Source organism: Acinonyx jubatus, chromosome C1, assembly GCF_027475565.1.
Source record: "Acinonyx jubatus isolate Ajub_Pintada_27869175 chromosome C1, VMU_Ajub_asm_v1.0, whole genome shotgun sequence".
In the NCBI taxonomy this organism is placed as follows: domain Eukaryota; kingdom Metazoa; phylum Chordata; class Mammalia; order Carnivora; family Felidae; genus Acinonyx; species Acinonyx jubatus.
In genome coordinates, this window is record NC_069381.1 from 204,495,298 (window position 1) to 204,505,317 (window position 10,020).

Below are 10,020 nucleotides of genomic sequence, written 5' to 3' on the forward strand. Positions count from 1 at the left end.
ATGAGTATGAAATATTCTCTAAAGCAGCATGAGTATGAAATATTCGCTAAAGCAGGTATTCTTCTGTACCCAGTGGTATTCCCTGATTTGCAAATAGCAAATGAACTTACAAAATATTAGTTTTTCTGCCAACTGCCACCTGATCTAGCAGAGAAAGCAGTCCTGGGATAGGAACTCGCTAGATGCTGCGTGCCTGCCGTTTGGTATTCTTACTTATGCTGACCATGTCCTGACACAGGAGAATAGTGGCCCCATTTCCATTTATTCGTATGGACCACGTGCAGTCAGAGAACCCAGGAGGCTGAGTGGGCCAGCCCCTTTTTGACATCCCTGTCTAAAACAATGGCACAGACTGTGAGAAACCGGTGACAGGGAATGGCCCTCTTCTTGACCATGAGTTTCTAGGTAGCCAGGATACCAACCCACTTTAATCACTGTATCAGACCTGTTTTGACTGTGGAGATACTCGTTATTAAAACAGCTGACAGCCTACCAATTCAATTAGAAAGACCAGTTCTAGGGTTTTGAATAGACCAGGGAAAGATGTATTTTCAAATGGGAAGGGGAAGATCTATAGATGTTATCACTTCTTTGGAGATAAGGGCTAGCTCTGCTTTCTTCCTTGTCTCCTTGTAGTCCATTAGGTTTGTACGTATTTAGAGTAGTAGCATTCATATGTGCCTTATAAGAGGATGTGTTATAGGAGTATCCCATTGAGAACACAGACACAGACACTAACATATATGAAAGCTGCAGGTTCATTCTGTGTATGTTTCCCACTATGTCCTTTCTATTTTCCAAATAAGAATCACATGAGATGTGAGAGCATATGAGACAAGTTACACCATGAATTTAAAAAAAAGTCTTAAATATCTGTTATATCATAAAAACCCATCTCCATTTTTCATCACGTCATGCTAAATAAAATCCTCTCACTGGAAGCTCTGGAAACTTTCCACTTAGCCTGGACAATGTTGTGTCTATTCCCCATTTATCAAGTAAGTTAATATTTTGGAATGAAAATATCTATCCATACAACCGAATTTAATGGATTATGAATTCTCGATTGAAAATTACAGGTGTGGGCAGTGCATGTAATTTTGTGATTTTATTTCGAAGAAAAAGAATTTATTTTGAGGAAAAGGAATTTGCTCTCACTCATAGCAGTAACTGTGTCAAGAAACCTCCAGGGGACAATTATGAATATGTATTTCTTCATGATGAGGAAAGTATATGTTGAATTTTATAACTCATCAGTTCTTTGTGAAGTAGGTTAGTTTTGGAGTTGAGATCATAAAGCATGGTTCCAAAGAGCTATAAAAATAAATAGTTTAAATTTTATGCTAGATGTAGTAATCGTGTGAATTATAAATACAATAGTCAACAGTCAACAAATGTAATAAGATGGCACTTTCAGACCTCTTCAAAAAGTTTCTTTAGTTCATTGTTACACTGTATTCTTTACTGTATCTTGAACTAGTAAAAATCAAAATATGGATAAAGCAAAAGAGTGCTCGTAGAGGTGAAGAATAAACTAAAAGACTAAGAAAAAATGGTGGGGCCAATTTCTAGCTGCAAACTGATATCATGAATTAATTCCTAGAGACACGTTGATTTGAAATTACTGGTTTCTGAATCTTCTGCTTGTTGAGTGGCTGGGGATTGGGCAGAAGAGCCAATCAATGGGCAATTTTTAAAGAATTTTATTTTAATGTTTATTTACTTTTGAGAGAGAGAGAATGCAAGCAGGGGAGGGGCAGAGAGAGAGGGAGACACAGAATCCGAAGCAGGCTCCAGGCTCTGAGCTGTCAGCACAGAGCCCGACGCAGGGCTCAAACCCACGAACCCGTGAGTTCATGACCTGAGTTGAAGTCGGATGCTTAACTGACTGAGCCACCCAGGTGCCCCATCAATGGGCAATTTTGAGAAAGGGGACATGGACATCTTGTTAAGATGAAACCAGCAACTAACTAACTTTCTTCTTTCTTTCTTTCTTTCTTTCTTTCTTTCTTTCTTTCTTTCTTTCTTTCTTTCCTTTGAGAGATTGAGAGCATGAGCAGGGGAGGGGCAGAAGGAGAGAGAGAGAAAGAGAGAGAGAAAGAAAGAATTCCAAGCAGGCTCCATGCTCAGCACGGTGCCTAACTTGGGGCTTGATCCCACAATCCTGAGATCGTGACCTGAGCCGAAATCAAGATTCGGACCCTCAACAGACTGAGCCACCCAGGCACCTCAGCAGCAACTGTATTTCTAATCCAGCTGAAAGTCTTTTAAAGAATTTGCTTTTATGAGACCTTTAGAAATAGTATTTCTCTACTCCTGAAATCCTTGTTGAGGGTGGCCTATCTCCACATGAACCTTTATCCTTTGGGAAAAGTTGCTTTAGATGCTTGGATTGTCAAGCCACTGCCACATGTTTTAAATTAATTTTTGTAATGTTGTGTGTCCTTTTGGGGGAGGGCGGTTGCTTTCTATTACCTTCCTGATTTCTTGTTTCCAAGGATTCGCCCATTAGGTGGGGTCTTAGTCGGTGGTACTGTTCACTTCCTGCCACAACGGCCTAAAGGCCCGATCACACTTCTCCGCTTCCCAGCTCGGCCTGGGGATATATAATGTACACCCAGCAGTCAGACCGTCTCTCCCAGAAACTCTTGAGTAGGTGACTGAAGAACACAGGGACAGTTGGTGAGCATGCGGGCAGTGGCAGGTGGCCTGGCTCTTCCTGCTGCATGACTCATTGTCTTTCCTGCTCTTCGGCTTTTCACCAGTCCCCTGGTTCCTGCTCATTTTCCAGCCCTGGTCCTCCCACCTTCCCTCATGTCTTTATTCTCATTATTATACATTTTTAAGTTTAAGTATAACACACAATGTCACACGAGCTTCCAGTGCACCACATAGTGATTGATTTAACAAGTCTCTAGGTTACACCGTACTCACCACAAGTGTGCTACCGTCCGTCACCATAAAACGCTATTATTACAGTATCATTGACTCTACTCCACGTGTGGCACCTTTTATCCCCATGACTTACTCACTTGAGCTGGAGGCCCGTGTCTCCTACTCCCCTTCACCCATTTGCCCAGCCCTCACCCTCCCCCGCGCTTTGGCAACCACGGGTTCGTCCTTGGTATTTATGGCTCTGTTGCTGCCTTTTGTATGTTTATTCATTTGTTTTTTTTACCGCCTCCCTTCGTTTCTGTGACTCCAAACACGCCTCCCCCAAATTCCATATTTGCTTAAAATAGTCAAAATTTGTTTCCGCTGCGTATCAGTCAGGGTCCTGACAGGAAACAGATGGCTCAGTCGAACAGGGAAATTGAGGCGAGTTTAATTCAGGGACTATTTACAGAAGTGTGGGCAGAGACAGCGAGTGATCGAGGGCTGATGAAGCATCTCGGGATTAGCAGCAGTCAGGAACCCTGCAGCCCTTCTGGGTGAGAAGGGCTAAGGGAAGAAGTGGCCACCGGACTGGAGAGAGGATTCTCTCTGTAGCTATGGGAGGGAACTGCCTAACAAGCTGAGGCCCCGGGAGAGGACCCAAGGTACGGACTCGGTAGGGAGAGAGCCATAGGAAAAGACACCGCAGACTCAGTCTCCTCTTTCCCCTGGACTTCTGGCTGGTGGCTTCCATTCGATGAACTCACCTGGAAGCCAGAAGGCAAGGCAGCCCATTGGTGGAGCCCATAAAGACCAGCCGTCCAAGGCGCAGAGCAGAGTGAAGAAGGGTGGAGAATAGATCTGGAGAGGCCAACAAGATCCGTGTAGATTGCTTGCAAACAAAAACTCTTGCTTGACGAAGTCAAATAGACCTATACACTAATTTTTTTTTTAAAGCCCCCTCATGTAGTTGTGGAATCTGTGCACCAAACGAAGGTGCTTTGCTGAGGATGTAAATGGAAGCTGATATCCAAGGCACGTGTCCCGGTGAGTGCCATCATTACCCGAAGGAAGGAGCTCCTGTTTCCTTATCAAAGATGCCACTGCCCTCTAAGCTGTGAAGCTACGGGGCTGGGTTTCTCTGGGTGGCGGCCGGGGTTCTTTGGTCTTGTCTAACTCTCATGAAAACCGTCAAATACACTCGCAGAGCCTGCATATTGCCAGTATTTGAAACCGTGAGATAATACAGCACCATGGGTCAGAGTGTCAGCTCTGAAGTAGAACCACCTGGATTCTAACCTGAGCTCTGCCGCCTATCAAATGAGTCCCATGGATTCTCAGTGGTAAGATGAGGTCGTTAGTAGTGCCAACCTCACGAGGCTAATGTGAAGATCAAATGAAGTACTGTAGATAAAGTATTTTATACAACAGCGGCCACGTAGTTTGAACCCAGGGAGTATTAGCAATTCTTTTATGGTTCATCGCTAATCCCAGTTTTGACTCTTTGGTCTAGGTTTGGTGAATGACGGGGTTTACAGGTACACCTGCATTCGTCTAGCCACCACCATACCCAGTTGGCTCCATCTCTTCTCCAGGGCCCAGCCCCATCACCCCCTACATGATGGCCTCCCCGTTATCCATATCTGGTGCCTGTATCTCCCCCCCCCCCCCCCCCCCCCCCCCCCCGTCAGTCACACCGTTTCCCAATCCGCACTCATCTTCCCCGCAGCTTTCCCTTCTTTTGGCCAACTCGCCAGCTTTCTCTTGTCCAGGGAGGAGGTTCCCAAATTATCTGTCCTCTGGACAAACTCAGGAGCAGCAAGGCCCCGGAAAACAAACAGAAAGAAAAAGCAATGATGGTTTGACCTTCAAACCAGGTCAACGTCTTCAACGAGCTTTAAATCGTTAAGACGCCCTCTCTGTACTTGACTGAGATGCGGTTTGACCTCAATTCTAGGATTAAAACTTTAAAGCTGCTATGCTTATTTTAAGGTTAGATAAGGGACTTTTAATGATAAGCGCACAAAGCGATGTATCCCAACTATCACTTCTCCTGATCTGTCTTATGCCGTGTTCTTTCTCACTAAAGGATACAAATTATGAAATTTGGGTATATAAATCATATATGGTCCAATTTGCCATTTGTGCTTCTGTATTCCCTTCCTCACTGCCACGTCACGTGTCTCATACATACACACCTGTCTCGTACACAAAATGATGAGTCTCAAGTCAATGTTAAGTACATGACAAATTAAATTTATCCTTAAGACTTTGATCATAGTATGATGTTATATTATCTGCAATATTTTTATGTCTACTGATAAGAAGACTCTTCTTTCCATAATTGTGTCCAGACTTTTAGAAGCCAAAGAAATGGTCCATGTGGCTCTTATTGGATCAACTCATTCACTATCAGCTTTTAGTGAATTCACAAAGCTATCACCTAACATTACACCAACCAGTGAGATATGGTAGTAAATGACTATGGGTAGGAAGAGGGAAGGATTACAAACTAACGGAATGTGAGCAACATCACTTTTAAAGCAAGCCAGTGGACTCTCCTTTATATCAATACCTGGCATGTAGTTTGAACTCAATATTCGCAATGATCATATGGTTACATCAGCGCAATCAAGTGGATGAGCATCTGAGGAAATACATGAAATTAGATGACTGTTAACAACTAAAATTGTTCACAAACATAGTGCGTCTGAATTAGCTAAATGGCTTTCTGCTTCAAGTATCAGAAACCCTAACTCGACTTGGCATAAGCAATGATCGAATCTATTATTGCACATAAAAGAAGTTCAGAGTTAGTATGGGTTCCAGGGATGGCCCATCAGGGCTCTGTCCCAGCTTTGTGGCAATTTTCATGACGCTGATGTTGGGCAGGGGGAGACGACTGTAGTCGTTATGAGTATTACTTCACCAGACACAAAGTCCGGACTAGAAGAAGAAAAGAGACTGGCTCTTTTTTAGGGCTGTATGTTACCAGCTATGAAACTATTCCCAGAAGCAGCCCAGGAGACTCTTCTATAGCTCACTGGCCAGAACTAAGTTACAAGTTTATTTTAACCCACACAGTGGCGGGGGTGGGGTGGGTGTGGGGGGGGTGGAATTTATACTAATCACTGGGGTAGAATAGATATTGGGAGTCGATTACTACCACCCATTGGTACAGAGTACATTTATTGATCTCTGAGGAGATTTTAGATGGAAATTAATGAATTTGAGGAACTATAGTGAGAAGTGGTGTGTGTGTGTGTGTGTGTGTGTGTGTGTGAATAATAGAGTGTTTGGCTAATGAAGGGGGCTCAGGCTCCGAAATACACTGAAAGTATAGCTCTCAAACACAGATAAGGATATCAAAGAGAAGCATGTCACAGCAAGGGACCCGCAGAAAGGTGCAGCTTGTTTCAAGAAGATACCACGGGCATGCACATTTACACGGTCACCTGCACACTCCTTTCAGGGACTGTAAGCTTCACTTTCAGAGATGCTGGAGACACCTTATTCTTTGCTCCCTGCTTTCATGAGATCTATAGACAAGGATACCCACAGGCAAATGAGGATGAGGTGATTGCCCACATAAGGCAATCTGATAGGCGATAAAGAGGCCCCTTTACCCTCCAAACTCTCCCCTCTAAAAATAAAATGAAGCCAGCCAAATGCACAACAACACAGAGGGATTAAACTAGCCATCTGCTTAGGTGGGCAAGATAGTTAGATATGGGATATGGTGTGAGAGGCACCGTGTTTTCTCTCTGGACCCCATAACACTCTGAGCCCCAAAGCCAACAGTTCCACTACTGGATAAAGCATTAGGCTCTGAGGTCTTTTCAAAAGTAAATGCTGTGGGAAGAAGACCACATCAAGCCTCCAACACCTTAGCATTAATTCTTAATTATTATTTAATTATTTAATTATTTAATTATTATTGTTATTAATCATAGAAATGAGGTGTACCTGGAAACAGGCAGATTTCCTACACGGGCAGGATCTTTAAAAAGGGAAAACCAACTGCTTTACCATTTTGCCTGTATTCCCAACAGGACAAGCATCTCTATGTAAAGCACATGGAAAGATAATGTGACCAATAGTTTCAAATTCGTGCCCTAGATGAGTCAATAGATGGGACAGAAAGCATCAAATTAAAACTCTAAGGAGAGGAGCCTGTGTGAACTTCTGGGAGCTCCTCTTCTCTTGAGGGGGGTCCTGGGAACCTTCTCTCCACTTCCTGCTTGTGACCAAAAGGTTGGCTCCTCTCCGTGTTCCAATGGAAATAATAATGACATCTCCCAAGAATGAAATCTGACCTTAGGCTCATTTTAGACCTTCCTCAAGGGAATGAGTAGGTATGTGAGGTTTTGTATTGGGATTTTTAGCTCAGAAATGTTTGTACTTGATGCAGAAGTGTTTGTTGATCATTCTGGAAGCTTTCAAGCTCTTGATCCCATCTTCACTGTTTGATAGTAAAGATGCATCTGTCTCCCAAAGATGCAAAGAGATGGTGTAACAAGGAAACTTCTCTTTGGGAATAGAAGTTAGTATTTTAGGTCAGATCTATTTACTGCCTTTCTTTTTACATTCACTAAGTTCCTAAAAGTAAAAAAAAGAAATATCTAAAGTAGAGTTTCTGGGTGTTCTTATTTGGATACACTTTTGCAGAGGAAAGGAGGGCTACCATTGAGCATTTATTACATGCCTGTTCCGCTCCTCAGTTTTGCTCGGTTTGTCTTTCTAGAAATTCTGTCCCATGCCAGGGATGAGGACCTCTGGATTGGACCCAGCCTCCGTACTAATTAGCTGAATGACCTGGGTGGTCCTGTCGTTTCCTACCTCATGAGATCGTGTGAGAATTCAATGAATTAAGAAATATTAAGTGCCCTTAGCACCTTGTAAATAACAAGCACTTAGTAAATGTCTGCTCTCATTTTATTGTTTTCCTCATCTTATAGATCAGAAAGTCCTATCTGACTGAGACGAAGTAACTTGTCATATCTGAGAGAGATTAAGTAATTTGTCTAAGGTGGCCACATACGTAAATTGTGAGAGAGGGATCCAAGCTCTTATATCTAATTTCAGCTTTGCTAATTCTAGCGTCTGCACATTTCACAACTACATTATTTTTATGCTGAATCATCTATTTCAAACACTCTGTTCCACATAGGAGAGTAGGATAAAGATTCTAAAAGTTGAGGAACTAAAAAATAGTAATTTTCGGTATCACTCTGAGAGCTCTACACCTGAAGGGCACTAAGCGGGTATTGTTGAATGACACGAAATGGCCAATCTATGCCTAAGACTGACAAACTACCTTTTGCAGTTTTAAGTGATGACCCCAAACTGTAATACTACTCATAGCTTGGGAGAGGTGATGTGGTTTGCCCGGGATCACATAATTAGCAGGTGACAGAACCCTGATGGGAAGTGTGTGTGGCTGCAATGCCCATGTTCCTGACCACCTGCAGGATCACCCCCTGCTTTGAAAAAACTCTCAATGTGTGGTACAATGTACAGCAAAACATTGAATGACAAGAACCTGAGAATCAGGTGATATTAATCAGGGTTTGCCAGAGAAACAGAACCAATAGAAACTGGGAAGATAGAGGTAGATATGTAGATAGATAGATAGATGATAGATAGATAGATAATAAACAATTGATTCATCATATATGGAGGCCAAGAAGTCTCACAATCTGCTATCTGTAGGTTGGAGAACAGGAAAACCGGTGATATAATTCATTTTGAATCTAAAGACCCAATAACCAGGAGGGCAATACACAAGGGCAGTAGAAAATGAATAGCCCACCCACAGGAGAGAGTAAATTCCTTCTTCCTCTACCTTTTTGTTCTATTCTGGCCCTCAATGGATTGGGTGATGCCCACCCACATCAAAGAGAAACTTGATATAGTTCAGCTGACTTTATAAGGTACGATTGCCCTTTGACACACCAGGATTTTATTTTATTTTTTTTATTATTTTTTTATTTTTATTTTTTTCAATATATGAAATTTATTGTCAAATTGGTTTCCATACAACACCCAGTGCTCATCCCAAAAGGTGCCCTCCTCAATACCCATCACCCACCCTCCCCTCCCTCCCACCACCCCCCCCCCCCATCAACCCTCAGTTTGTTCTCAGTTTTTAAGAGTCTCTTATGCTTTGGCTCTCTCCCACTCTAACCTCTTTTTTTTTTCTTCCCCTCCCCCATGGGTTTCTGTTAAGTTTCTCAGGATCCACATAAGAGTGAAACCATATGGTATCTGTCTTTCTCTGTATGGCTTATTTCACTTAGCAGAACACTCTCCAGTTCCATCCACGTTGCTACAAAGGGCCAGATTTCATTCTTTCTCATTGCCACATAGTACTCCATTGTGTATATAAACCACAATTTCTTTATCCATTCATCAGTTGATGGACATTTAGGCTCTTTCCATAATTTGGCGATTGTTGAGAGTGCTGCTATAAACATTGGGGTACAAGTGCCCCTATGCATCAGTACTCCTGTATCCCTTGGGTAAATTCCTAGCAGTGCTACAGCTGGGTCATAGAGTAGGTCTATTTTTAATTTTTTAAGGAACCTCCACACTGTTTTCTAAAGTGGCTGCACCAGTTTGCATTCCCACCAACAGTGCAAGAGGGTTGCCGTTTCTCCACATCCTCGCCAGCATCTCTAGTCTCCTGATTTGTTCATTTGGGCCACTCTGACTGGCGTGAGGAGATATCTGAGTGTGGTTTTGATTTGTATTTCCCTGATGAGGAGCGACGTTGAGCATCTTTTCATGTGCATATTGGCCATCAGGATGTCTTCTTTAGAGAAGTGTCTGTTCATGTTTTCTGCCCATTTCTTCACTGGGTTGTTTGTTTTTCGGGTGGACACACCAGGATTTTAAAGGCCTTTCAATGCATTATGTTCCAGGCTATAGACAATATAATTGGTGATTCGATTTTGAATTTTGAAGTCACCATCAGAGTCAAATTGGAATATTTAAATCACCCCAAAATATTTAAAAAATGAATATTTTCATTGTATGTTAAATTTTACTGCAAATTATGGAAAAGAAAAAGATCCACAAGCAAATCCTGGACTCTATTTAACAATGTACAGACTAATATGTTTAGGAGAGAAGTATACTGATGTT